Source organism: Podarcis muralis, chromosome 11 (assembly GCF_964188315.1).
Source record: "Podarcis muralis chromosome 11, rPodMur119.hap1.1, whole genome shotgun sequence".
NCBI classification, from domain to species: Eukaryota; Metazoa; Chordata; class Lepidosauria; order Squamata; family Lacertidae; genus Podarcis; species Podarcis muralis.
Window position 1 is genome coordinate 35500375 of NC_135665.1, and position 14643 is coordinate 35515017.

The window sequence follows — 14643 nt, forward strand, 5'->3', positions numbered from 1 at the left end:
CTGGGGTTGCGGCGCTCATCTCGCTTTATTGGCCGAGGGAGCAGTGTACAGCTTCTGGGTCATGTGGCTAGCATGACTAAGCCGCTTCTGGCAAACCACAGCAGCACACAGGAACGCCGTTTACCTTCCCACTGGAGCGGTACCTATTTATCTACTTGCACTTTTTGACGTGCTTTCGAACTGCTAGGTTGGCAGGAGCTGGGACCGAGCAACGGGAGCTCACCCCATTGCGGGAATTCGAACTGCCAACCTTCTGTTCTGCAAGTCCTAGGCTCTGTGGTTTAACCCACAGTGCCACCAGCGTCCTTCCTCCTCGCCTGTAAAACCACTCCTGCTTTCGGCATGTTTGTATGGACAAGAAGAGATCTGTGTACTGTGGGGTGGAAATCCCCCTGAAAAACATGCAGTAAGGCAGCACAACAATCCCCCCCCCCGTTTAATTTCACTGCACACAGGTGGTGTAGTGACAATAAAGGTTTATTATTACACACACACCCCTATGGCATTCCATAGGGGGGGGGGGAGAGAAACAGCGTACACTGAGAGGGCTGTGGGCAATGGCAGTTTCAAACGGAGGCCGGTGACCAGGGCGGGAGTTTCCAAACCGCGCCTCTGAGGCGAAGTTGGCTGGCAAAGAGCGACGGGAAGCCCCTCGGGGGGAAACAGGCTCGGGAGACCAGCCTCCGCGCCTCCTGCCAGGCTGGGGCTGCCGGCGGCACCCGAGCGCCCTGCGACCGCCTCTTCCTTTCCATCCTCCCTCATCGCCTAGGCTCCCCCCTTCGCTCACCTTCTCCGCCTCCCGCCAATTTCTGACGGATGCGCACAAGGCTTCGTCTCTTCCTTTCTTGTGGGAGGAGCTCGGGGGGGGGGCGCGCGGAGGAGCGCAAGCGCAGAAGCACCCGCGCGGTTTCCTTTCCCCTCTCTCTCTCCGCTCTCGGGCTCCGGGAAGAGCCTCGGGACCCGCACCTCGAAAGCGCATGTGCTAGTCCGACGCATGCGCGTCTGTATGCGAGGGGGGCGGTTAAAGAGGGAAGAGGGAAAGTGTTGTGTTGGGAAAGGGTGTCGCGCGTTGTTTCAGGGTTGGCAGCGTTTAACGTGAAGGTCCTCCCAAGTCCACCTTTTTCCTTTATTAAAAAAAATAGTGTGTTGCTAAACATAGGGCAGCTGGAATTGTTCCCGCTGGATTTCCGCGTTTGCAAAGCGGCAATATTTTCCCTTCCCAAAATTCCTACCTTCTATTGGAGCAAATAAGGGTTCACAGTACACAACCTGCTGCTCCTCTCCTAGCAGCCTGCAAAAAATGAGCGCTGGCTAACTTCACCAAAGCGATGAGGCGAGATAAAGTTCTGAGAGTTGGCGGGAACGTTGCCAGTCCCTGCAGTTTGTTGCTCTGACTCATCTCATCCAGAATTGTAAAATGTTTTGCTGAAATCTTTTAGGCTTGGTGAGAACTTGGCAGAAGGCAGCCTTCCTCGTTCCAATAACCTTGAAGCGAGGTAACTTTCTGGGGGCCATGAGGCAGAGTGAAGTAGAGCCCTAAAAGAGCACGAAAATACTGCAAAAAGGGAGGGTGTTTGCAGGCTTTTTCAATGGTGTTCCCAATAGAAACGACTTCACTCAAATGTGTGGTGCCTCAAAATGTAACCCCCATGTAAATGGGGAGTTGTCTGTACTTCAGAGGGGAACCAATCTTGCACATAGTGTGGGCGTTGCATAGGATAGTTCGGAAAGAAGCTCCATTCAAAGGGGAAATTATTTGAATTCAGTTTAAAGACCACTTATACCATTTTAAAGGCTGTTTAAAGACCCCTTCCAGCGGTTCTCAACTTATGGGTCCCCAGATGTTGCACTACAACTCCCATCATCCCTGAGCTCTGGCCTTGCTAGCTAGGCGTGATGGGAGTTGTAGTTTCACAACATCTGGGGACCCACAGGTTGTGACTTCCTCCAAAGAATAATGGGAACTGGTTTGTTACAGATGCTTGAAATTGTAGGTCTTGTTAGAGGTCTCCTAACAACTCTCAACAGTAGTTTTTAATGGGTGTTCCTAGAATTGGGGGGGGGGGGAGAGATGACTGTTAAAGTGGTATAAGAGTGCTTTAAATGTATGGTGTGGCTGCGACATTCCATTTGCTACCCCTTTGATTAAAAAATAATAATACAAAACTACAAAAATAGAATATTTAACCCTTTCTTCACCATTTGTTAAAATAATTATTGATTATATAATTGTATACTAAATGGAGATGGTAAAGTAACTTTATAAGTAATATTTGGAAATTCAAACACTATCATGTGAAATAAATATAACGACACAAAGATGAAAAATGATGTTACAAGCTACCTTATAAATAGTGCCTATTGTTGGAATTAATTTATTTATGTGTCGAGTACAATACTGGCCGTATTGTACAAAGGACACACAAGGAAAGCATTTCAAATATATGGGAAAATATAGTGTTAAGGGACTGATTCAGACGGAGAGACAGAGCTGCATGTCATCAGCATACTGATGGTAAAGGTAAAGGTAAAGGTACCTGTCAGGGGCTCAGGAACAGAGGCACAGGGGAGAGAGGAAATGGAGAGCGAAGGGGAAGAATCTGAGGGCAGCGTAGGGGAGTATGAAAGTGGCCCGAGAGATTCCATGAGTCTCTCCAGCGAATCAGAAGATTCCCAGAGGGGGCGCCGATGGCCAGGGCAAGGGGGGTCCCAGGGGGGACACACCAGAAGCAAGGGGCCAGCGGGGACTCCCAAAGCAGCAGCGGGAGAGCAGGACCAGCTCCTCCACCAGAGCGTAGTGAGGGGGAAGAGTCACATGTATCAGGGCCAGCTTCTCCTCCAGCAGGGAGAGAGGATGAGTCAAGGGTGGCCACGCCTCCATCGCAGAGTGAGGGAACGGAGGGAGAGTCAGGTGCAGCTAGCCTCCCCGAAGGGGGAAGCAGTGACAGGAGCAGTGTAACGGTCAGGAGGAAGGTGGCCGGCTGGGGGCGCACGCCAAGTTCGAATGTACAGGCGCGCGGCACAGCAGGAAACCCGGATTGGGAACCAGGTCCTAAAGCCTGCCGGAGGGAGGGGGAGGACTCAGGAGACTCAGCGTCAGAAGAGTCTAGGAGAGGCGAGACCCCAGCGGACAGGCGGGCCCAGAGGAGAAGAGAGCAGAGGAAGAGGTGGAGCAAGGCTAGAGTCTTAAACTGGTGTCTGGGGGGAGGAGATTCAGACGGAGCTTCGGCGGTCTAGAGTTTGAGACGTAGAGCTGCGCGGCTGTGAAAGCGAAACTGAGCTTCAATAAAGACTGTTTTATATAGCAACGAACTGGCGTTGGTCCTTTGTGAGCTGGGACCTAGGGCAGCTCTGACAGTACCCCTGCCCGTACGGGCCAGTCTTGACAGACTCTAGGGTTGTGCGCCCATCTCACTCAAGAGGCCAGGGGCCAGTGCTGTCCGGAGACACTTCCGGGTCACGTGGCCAGCGTGACAAAGCTGCATCTGGCAAGCCAGCACAGCACACAGAAACGCCGTTTACCTTCCCGCCAGTAAGCGGTCCCTATTTATCTACTTGCACCCGGGGGTGCTTTCGAACTGCTAGGTTGGCAGGCGCTGGGACCGAGCAACGGGAGCGCACCCCGCCGCGGGGATTCGAACCGCCGACCTTTCGATCAGCAAGCCCTAGGCGCTGAGGCTTTTACCCACAGCGCCACCCGCGTCCCAGTACAATACTGATGGTACTGTGCTTGAAATCCCCAGGTGACAGCTCTCAATACAGTGGTACCTCGGGTTACATACGCTTCAGGTTACATACGCTTCAGGTTACAGACTCCGCTAACCCAGAAATAGTACTTCAGGTTAAGAACTTTGCTTCAGGGTGAGAACAGAAATCCGGCGGTGCAGCAGCAGCAGGAGGCCCCATTAGCTAAAGTGGTGCTTCAGGTTAAGAACAGTTTCAGCTTAAGTACGGACCTCCTGAACGAATTAAGTACTTAACCCGAGGTACCACTGTACTTTAATACAGATGTTGAATAGCAGAAATAACAGAAAAGACTCTTGCAGGACCCCACAGCTCAAAAGCCACAGATCTAAGCAACAGTTGCCTAGTATTACTTTCTGGTACCAACCATGCAGATAGGAGTGACACCACCAGCTCCAACCACACTGACTGAGTCCAGAAGGACATCCTGGTCAGTGATGCTGAAAACTGTTGAGAGGCTGAGAAGAACCAACATGGCCACACTCCCTCTTGTCTCTCCCAATAAAAGTCATCTATCAGAGTAACCAAAGATGTTTCGATGCTAAAACCAAAGTGTGTAAACAATCTGCTTCCCTTCTGCTTACTGGCCACACACTGGCTGCTTACTGGCCACGCACACACACACAATCATGTTGCTCAGGAAGGGAATATTAGAGACTAGGTGGTAGTTTTCTAAAACTTATAGATCCAAGGAGGATCTTCAGGAAGGTCTGCACCACTGCCTCTTTCAAGGTGCTGGAAATAATCCCTCCCACAGTGGGGTATTTTGAGGAAGATTTTTTGTTAACAATGACCGACAAGCACAGCTAAATTTAGTGACATATTCAAGCCAAAAAGAGAGTAAATTTAACATGATCCAAGAGGTTGTTGATCATCGGGCTTCATAACATTTGTTATAAGCATTCCTAGTGACCTCTCTAAGACCAACTCCATTACAGTGGATATCACAAGTTGCTGACTATGTAATTATACCCAGAATGTTTTATCTGTTTGATACTTTACTATGCTGGAGTTATACTTCACCCAAAGTACAAACTAAAGAAACAATCTGTCTTCAGCTTTTAAAGCCAACTCTGCCATTGCTTGCCATGTGGTACTGTCAAATAAATGATGTAGAGTTGGCTAAATTCCTCTGCATCACTGACTTTGTCTGGATATATGATTTGTTCCTAAATATTAGCCGTTTCATTTTTCACTTCTTGCCAGCTCTGTAAAGAAAGATAGAGCTGACTTTTTCAACCCACTTTAATTACACACACACACACACTGATATTTAAGTGAAATGCTTAGCCAAAATCCAGCTGTTGTCAATCCCATCAACACCATATGGTAAAAGCACTCTTAGACCGCTTTAACTGTCATGGCTTCCCCTCAATAACCCTGGAAACTGTAATTTGTTGAGGATGATGAAAATTGTAGCTATGTGAAGGGTCTCCTAACAACTTTCAGCACCCATAACAAACTACAGTTTCCAAGATTCTTGGTGGAGCCATGACAGTTAAAGTGGTATAAGAGTACTTAAAACCTGTGATGTGGGTGAGACCCACCCCCAAATGAAACATGAAATAAAAATGTTTTCTCCACATGGTTAATATTCATCTTTGTGGAATTTTACCTACATTACCTGTTGTTGTTTTCCAATACTGTAGTTAAATAGGTCATAATTTTTAGTGTACTTTTTATGAAAGCCACATTGGGATCTCTTGCTGGGGTACAAAATACAAATTTCCTAAATTAAAAAAACGCACATAATCTGAATGAATGTTTTATTCCTTGTCTACAAGTTATGTGGAAATGACTGAAATCCTCAATAATTGTTAATGGAATCCTCAATGATAATTATTCAATAAATCAGTACTGAAAACTTGAGCATACTATTTTACAGTTGTGTGTGTGAAGATCTGATAATCTTCCTAGAGGAAAGGACCAATTTACCATTCACAGTTTGGCTAACACAGGGGTTGGCAACCTGCGGCCCATGGGCCGCAAGCGATCCACGGGGGCAGTTTAACCAGCCTCCCCTGAAGCGAGCCGCCCACTCAGTGAGTCCCTGCGCACTGCACTAAACCAGTGCAGCACGGGGATTCGCTTCCGTGGTGCTGGAAATCACGTGTGTGCATGTGCAGACACCAGAAATCGCGTCTGCACCTGCACAGACATCGGAAATCGCATCTACGCCTCCCCGGACCCTGGAAATCACTCCGCGGGACTTGACCAGCCCAGGCAGGTAAAACCTTGCCAACCCCTGGTCTAACAGTACTTATAGTGAGGTGTACATTCAGTGAGTAGGCAGCATCTATTTAAGAGGGAAAGTCTGTATACAAAGCATTGAGGATATTTAGAGTGGTCCTTGATCCTCTCCTACACCTGGAGTCAAATGTCATTTTTAGTCTTTTGACATCCTTTACTGAGCAGAGGGAAACCAGTGAGTCAACAACTTTAAGGCAATTTCTGTTGGAAAAAGACAGGAGATTTGTGCTGTGTCTGCTGTGCAGAGGCAAGCAGATACATACACATGAAATGTGTTGGTTCAAGGGGGAAAATAGGTATAAAAGGAGAATTCCTGGATGCCAAGATCCAAGTTTGGGGCAAGCACTCAGTGAGAGAAATCCAGCAGAGATTTAAAATCACAAAATATGCAGCAAAGTAAAGCATGGAAATATCAACAGTAAAAGCTAAAAATGTGCCCTTTAAAATGAGTTCCAAAATGTCCCCTTAAAATGTTTCTTTCCAAAGTTTTCAGTTCCCCTAGCATAGAAAAAGACCACATGCTTGTTTAGTTAAAAATGGTTTACTTACAAACTCTCCAAATATCAGATTCATGTGCTTTTCCATACAGCATTCAGGAAAGCTTGCAAATGCAGTAAAACTTGGCTAAGTTGCAGTGGTGAAATTTTCTAAATTATTGGTATAGGAACTCAAGCATAGCTTGTGAGAGCCATGTGGCTAAAATGGTTGTTCTTCACACACTGAGCTTCTCAAGTCAACTGAAGAGAAAACAAAGGCATCATGTCCTATTGCCTTCCAATGTGAGAGGTAGTGAACATAGCTAAGTGTGGCAGGACAGCTTACACTATAGTTTTAACCCCTTTTATGTGTTAATTAGACTTAAGCCAGTGTGGTGTAGTGGTAAAGAGCGGTGGACTCGTAATCTGGGGAACCGGGTTCGCGTCTCCGCTCCTCCACATGCAGCTGCTGGGTGACCTTGGGCCAGTCACACTTCTTTGAAGTCTCTCAGCCCCACTCACCTCACAGAGTGTTTGTTGTGGGGGAGGAAGGGAAAGGAGATTGTTAGCCGCTTTGAGACTCCTGAAGGGGAGTGAAAGGTGGGATATCAAATCCAAACTCTTCTTCAGCATGTTGGTTATATGGGGCTGCTTATCTCACAAATGTTGGTCACAGGGCAGCAGAACCACTATGCCCAAAGCCTCAAGATTACTTATCTCAGCCATGCTGAAAAACTCTGGCCAAATTAAAATAAGCCCACTTTATTTCTTTCTAGCACCCATTCTAGAAAAAGGGAGCCATTTTCATAACGGAATGACATAGCTATAATCACATCAGTCTTGTAAATGTGCTGTATAGTTTTGTTTTATTTTTAGTCTTCCACTTGGAAAGACTAAAGTAAGTAATTATGATTTCATACAAAATACAAGCGGAGATAATGACTTGCCCAAGGTCATCCTACAAGTCCCTAACTAAATAGAGATCTGAGCATCCACAGCCCTGTGAAATAGGTTACTGTTTAGTCTCTACATATGGGGAGTGACAGAGAGAGAGAGAGCACATTTAACAGGAAGTAGCTTGCTGAAGACCATCTCCAATAGCAAAGTCTGTCAGGATGCAATCCTATACTGAAGATTGATGGCTGAGGGTCTGTTAGATTACAGCATCACAGGAGAAGAGAATGGAGCAGAGCAAGCTGCCACTAGAGTCAAATTTCATCCTCCAAGGGGGGGGGGGACTGGAGCCTCTCCCCTCCAAAGGAAGGATGCTTAGATATGAGGATGCTTAGATACTGACTGATCACTCAGGTAACACCGCTTCCTCTTCCCCCTGTTCCCTCACTTAGAAATATCTATTGTGTATCCAGCTCTGGAGCCTACTAGCCGCTGATAGTTGTTTACTGCTTGCTCTCTCTGTATGTCTCTCTTTGCTTTCCACAAGCCACCCTCCGAAGCTGCAGGATAAAGTCCACCTAGTAGCACACAGCCACACACTTGGCTAGCACTGCACGATGCCCATTCCAATCCAAGGTCCTGGATGCCACAGCTGGTACCCTTGCCCTATGGCACTCAATGATCACAGAGTGCGGCTGGACTTGCATGTACCAGAGGAAGCTCTGCTGCCTGCATGGTACCACTTGGGTCCATAATTGCCCAAAGAGCATGTGCCCCTGCCTCAGGAGAGGCTGGCTGGCTTCCAACGTCACCATTTTTTCCTGTGTTGCTCACCCAAAGTTATATTATAATGAGACTGAGGGATGAGCGGGAGTCAGCTGGTAGGGCCAGATTGACGGCCCAAAGGCAACCAGGCTGGCTGACTGGAGCCATCCATGTATTTTGTTCTGTTGGGAGAGGGGTGAAGTTAAATATTTCAACCATGGTAAGATCTGAACAAGCCATCCTTGGAGCGTGCTTGCATATTTGTGATTTAGCACAGCATGCCACAGAGTTTCCTTGGCTACAGCTGCTGCCTCTGTCTGATTCTCTGCGTTTCTTGAGTGTTAGGAATGCTGTGACATAAAGCCATTTGCTCAGATTGGTTTGTGTAGATTGACTCTCGCCTCGTCTGTGTGGCATGTAGGCATCTTTTCTGACTGTGCCCCTTGCTGGAGTGGACTGGCAAATTTTCCAGGGATGAGTGGGTGTTTTTCCCTTCACTTTTAGATCCCCTACCCCCACAGGGTGAGTATAGGCTTTGGCAACTGTTCTGCTGGTGTTAGTGGCAATGTATCTTCACCCCAGCATAATATAACTATAGGATTGCTCGGCCCACCACAAGAACGTTTAATTCACTGGCTTAGACTTCACTTTTATTGCTGTCAGAGAGTAGTTAGCTTCCTGTCTCTTAAAGCTTCCCGCCAGATGTGGAGGTCCAGCAGAGTTTGTGGCAGAGTCCATCTATATTCAGATTTGGTCTTTCATCACATCATGCAACATTTGTGCTCTGACTGTACACTGCTTCAGGTTCTTTTCATCAGAAAGTTGCTTTTAAATCTTAAAATACAGCAAATCTGTTTTTTCCAGTCCATATCTTTTTATTTGTATTATTGTAAAGTCACTGATTCAATAAATATTACATTACTGAAATAAATTTCTCTTTAGTTTTACATGCCCACAACACAAGTTTCCTACAGTTCACATTAATCTGACGAATCTATAGTACATACAGAGCAATTTATCCTATGTAATAAAATGATATCTATTTTTGCCACTTCTAAAGTCTCCTAGGGCTTCGAATAGCTATTCACAAATTGTTGGCAAGCTTTCCTAATGGCAAGCCCAAACACATTTAGCTAATATCTTGACCCAACTATCAATTCATTCTGCAGCCAATCTACTCAGTTGGATTAAAGCTGGATGTTAGCAGCCTGGGATGACCATGAAAATATTGTGCAAACAAGTAAATAAGAAAAAGTTAGAAGAGTAGCAAATGAAAAATACACAAATACCACAATACTAGAGTAGTACCACCTAACATCATGAGATTGCTCTGGGGTAGATGCATAGTGGGTTGTTGTCTGACTTAAATACTTCCTTGATTTTCTGCAGATTGTCTGAAAAGCCTGGCAAGCACCTTGACCTAAAAACTTTGGGGTGGGGGTAGGAATACAAAACCAAATGCAAATAACAATTTAGAAGACGCCTCAAGGGAGAAAAGGATTTAGTTGATGAGGCTTGTAAGACTTCTAATTACAGTCATTATCAGGCACTACCTATACAGGTCAGAACTCATTAGCAAAAATATTAACACAACTGTTTGGGGGTACTCGCCAGTATATAATATCCCAGACTATATGGTTGCAGAGCAACAGAAAAACTATTACACATACTGGGATCGTTTTACAGTTGATGTGTGCTCTTCCTTTTGGCTTTATTAACTCTTCTGCTGACTTTAAGTCAACGGTAAGCCTCAAGAAACCAACCAACCATTGTCTTCATTTCATTCCCTTACTTTCAAATTCCACAGCTAAAATTCTACTGCTTTACAGAGTAATAGCCTGAAACACAGTTTCTAATCAGCTGCATGCTGTAATGCTCTGACGCAGTCAGAATTTCTCTAGGGCTTTGGGAAGGGAGTGGAGCGCATGCTAAGGAGGGATGGAAATTCTGAAGAAAACTACCTGGCTCCTATGGAGTTATTTGAATGGTGGCGATAACATACTCTCCCGAACCAGAGCAGAAGGGGGCCAGTTGTCGTCAGGCACCAGTTCTCATCAAATACGCAGCCGATCTTCTTGAAAGCTATCATGCCGCTCTTGCTGGATTTAATCATTCATCCATTGCTATCTATGTCCCATCTGGGTATCACAAGCACTATAGTTACATGAACTACAATACTACAACCAATATTTAAAGATATCTGGTGGAAGATTGTTTGGGAGAAAGGACACTTTTAATTTATCAAGCTCTATTAGGAAACATGTTAGGTGGCTGCTTTATATAGCTTCTCCTCCCCACCCCACCCCAAAAAAACCCAGTAGTGAGCATATACGCAGCTCTGCTGGAGCAAGCCAAAGGCCCAACTCTGTCCAACGTCCTGTTCCTACAGTAGCCAATCAGATGCCTAAGGAAAGCCTGCAAGTAGCACCTGAGGGCAACTGCCCTCTTACTACTTGTGTTCCCCAGCAACTGATATGGCAAGCCTATTCACTTCTTTATAACCTATGGCAGCTGCCATTTGTCTGATATCACATTGCCACACGTTATCAGAGGAGCCACAGGACTGCTTTTTTCAGCAGTGGCCTGATAATCTAATAATGTCTTGTTCTGACCAAAGGTGTTTAAAACCCACACCCTATAAGTTGTAAATGTGCATTCAAATCAAAATTAGCCTTTGGCTAATTAAGGAATCTATGGCCTTTTAAACTGGGAGCTTATTGTTTTCATTTGCTACTGTGTTATGTACTTTTTTGCGTTTTTATACTATAAACTGCCCTGTGATCATTGGATGAAGGGTCACATAGAAATTTAATAAATAATATTAATAATAATGTGGTGCTACTTTGCAGCGGGGTTAATTCAACAACAGCATGATCACAATGTCGCAAATTTTAATGCATGTTAAAATGCTTTTAAAAAGTAAATGCAGTGGTACCCCAGGTTAAGAACTTAATTCATTCTGGAGGTCCGTTCTTAACCTGAAACAGTTCTTAACCTGAGGTACCACTTTAGCTAATGGGGCCTCCCACTGCTGCCACGCCGCCGCCGCGCAATTTCTGTTCTCATTCTGAAGCAAAGTTCTTAACCCGAGGTACTGTTTCTGGGTTAGCGGAGTCTGTAACCTGAAGCATCTGTAACCTGAAGTGTCTGTAACCTGAGGTACCACTGTACTCTGTTCGACAGACATAAAAGAAACATAGTTGGAGCAATGGAAATGTCAAAAAGGAAAAGCAGTATTGAGTGATTCCTGTCCTCAGAGGAAACTGCTGCTGATCAGCCAAAATGTTACCTTCTTGGCTGGTTCCCAGAAATATCAAGTACCACCAAAGGGTAATGTTTAAAATCCATACTTATGAACGCCAGAACGGGATTCCTTTCATAAAGTGCTGTTACTGTGCCATGAGATGGGAGCAATTCAGGAGGCATGCAAAGCCAGAAAAAATCCCAGCTGAGTTATTTTTGTTGGTACTGCTACCTAACCATACAATCCCTAACCACATGGCTAGAAGATTTTAGTCCTCTGAAGATGTTACATTCTGCAGATGTGGGCAGAGAGCAAGAGATGCACTCCATGCCCATCCCCTCCACCCCAGCCCCGGACCACATATTGAAGGAACGTCTGCAAAGGGGGTGGCCCATTGTGCAGACATAGTTCTGTTCAGTGCTTTTCGTCTTAAAAAAATGTTTAGGGGTACTCTCATTTTGACTCAAGAAAATCACCATTTTAGAGTTTAAATTGGGGAAAATAAATGCAGTAAATGGACAAAAGTACAAAGATTCACAAAATGTTTAGGGGTATGCGTGCCCCCCAGAAAAAAAGCACTGGTTCTGTTCAAAACACTGTGGGATCAGGAACCCTTTACAGTTGTCCCAGAGCAATGTGAAAGTGGCTGCTGAGACTGCAACAGGCATTCTGCTCTAGGGAAGGTTTAAACCAGGCTTAACGCAGTTTATGGAGAAGGGGAGATGGTTGTACAGTGGTACCTCGGGTTACATATGCTTCAGGTTACATACGCTTCAGGTTACAGACTCCACTAACCCAGAAATAGTGCTTCAGGTTAAGAACTTTACTTCAGGATGAGAACAGAAATCATGCTCCGGCGGTGTGGTGGCAGCAGGAGGCCCCATTAGCTAAAGTGGTGCTTCAGGTTAAGAACAGTTTCAGGTTAAGTACGCACCTCTGGAACGAATTAAGTACTTAACCCAAGGTACCACTGTATCTGCAACCTATTTATATTACTGTGAGCATTCAGGTAAAGACAATCATGCCCACAATAAAACATAAGCCAATGAATAAAACCTTAAGAATGGTATGGTCCTCATACATTAGTTACTTCAAGACTGGATTGCTGTAGTGCACTCTAAGAAGTCTAGTGCCATTTTTGTATGGTTCAGTCAGTGAGACTGGACACAAGCATGTTGGTATCCTGTCTATCACCAGGGGCTGTGTTGTTCTCCCAGGCTCTGAACGCTGCCACTTACAGGGAGGAGGATGGGCAAGGCAGTGCAGAGCGAAGCGGGTGCAGAGGCTCAATTTGGCATCCTGCCATAGCACCCACATCATGCTGAGCTCCCCACTGCCTTCTTCAGAAGCTGGGAGAGCAGTGTATCCCCACCCAGCTCATTCTGCCCCACCTGCCACTGCTAAAAATGGGATGTTTTCCTCAAATTCAAATATGAATGTTAAAGAATAACCAGGTGATAGATGGATAGGGTGTGCTTGGGAATGAGTGTGAATGGGTGGATGGGGATGCTGTGTGCTGTGAAAGAGTGGGGTGGCCAGGTCCACTTCTGTCTGCAGCTCCACCACTGGCAGGCGCCCCCTGACACATTCCCGCCCCCAAAGAGAACGAGGCCTTTGCAGGGAGGAAAATGATTCCCCCCGCCCCGTTCAAAAGTTGGACAGCCTCCAGACAGGCAACCAAGCCATTCTTTTACAAAGGAAATGCATTCTACAATGGCTGGCAGCCCTTTCCTGAAGTCTATTATTATTATTATTATTATTATTATTATTATTATTATTATTATTATATATCTTAAACATATTTTAACCACCCTTGCACATACTGACTTATGTTTTTACACTGCAACACAAAGCAGTGAGAAAAGTCTCTAGATAAAAATAGATCCCAAAATCATTCCTTAAATGACACCATTTTCAGTGTTCACAAGTGATTAAATATTAAGCTACAGTTTAAACATTCATTTGCTGTTCAGGTTTGCTTGCTATGGAAAATAATTGTTACTCAGCTTTTACATTTCTCATGGTTACTGGTCAGGTATCCCCTCAGTTTCTTAGATTTTGCAGGTTACAATCCTATATCAACTTACATGGGAGGAAGCCCACTTAACTCAATAGGACATTTCCACAATTTCTTTACCACCTTAAATGTAAAGGTGATAGCAGCTGAGTGCAGGAAAAGCTGAGTTTTGCATATCCTTCTTTTGGGACACTCATATTGTTTTAACTTTACAACTGACTGAAGTTTGCCCTAAATGCCGCTTGTGCTATTAAAGTTCTTTGTACAGATTTCAGGTGTATGCAATATCTAAACATTTCCAGGTGCTATATGCATGCTAATAAATGGCTAGTATTATGGAATAACTATACTGCTATAATAAATTATATTTTTGTTGTTGTTGTTCTCTGAATAACTCAGAGAAGCTATGAGCTATGCCGTGCAGGGCCACCCAAGATGGGCAGGTCATAGTGGAGAGTTTTGACTAAATGTGATCCACCTGGAGAAGGAACCGGCAAGCCACTCCAGTATCCCTGCCAAGAAAGCTCCATGGACAAAGACAACAGGCATATAAAAATGAATTATATATAATACTATAATAAAAGTGTCCATATCAGCAGACACATTCCTGCCCCATCTCTCTTCTACTCTGCACATACACAAGGCTCTTCTTATGCACTGCACCTCAGGAATGCCCTCACAGGACAGATGTCACAACATGACAGAATGACAAAACTGTTTCCCACATGCGCTGCTTGGCTTGGTTATGAAGTGAGTTGCTGCCACAAATTGGGTTTGTGTAGAGAGCAAGTGGCTTTTAAATTGTTTGCTTACTCTGTGGGGCCAGGGTGCAACACAGAAGCATTTTGGATGGCCTCAACATGGGAAACATAACCATCAACCCATACGCCAAGGTGGGGAGATCTGTGGCCCTCCAAATGTTGGATGCCAGTGCCCATCAGCCATAGCCATAATAGCCAGCCATCAGAGATTATGGGAGTTGTAGCTCCTCAGCACTGTGGGAAAAGCACAGGTTGCCCATCCTAACCCTCAAGGTTTATTATCTCAGCCTGACACTTTTAGGAGCACCACTTTTTCAGAATTCATACAAACTCTTTGCTCGGCCTTTAACTACAAGGAGGTACTGATTAACACTCCTCGAAGGCACATTCAGGCACCTTGAGTTTGCAAAGGCTCCTTAACAAATGGAGCCATGCACTATACTGTAAACAAACATAACACATATAAAAATAGACTCCAGCTCCTTTCTATGT

The 14643-nt window shown here is 45.2% G+C and overlaps 1 protein-coding gene across 2 annotated transcripts in view; it reads right to left on the bottom strand.

The window, feature by feature from the left end:
• ATG10 (autophagy related 10) overlaps positions 1-864 on the bottom strand; it is a 92933-nt gene extending 92069 nt beyond the window's left edge. Inside the window, exon 1 of one of the 2 annotated variants that reach the window (XM_077936249.1) lies at positions 788-864. The gene's annotated coding sequence lies outside the window, so the exon portion shown is untranslated. The remainder of the gene's footprint in view (positions 1-787) is intronic. The other variant, XM_077936248.1, reaches the window with a different exon arrangement.
• Positions 865-14643: the final 13779 nt, after the last annotated feature.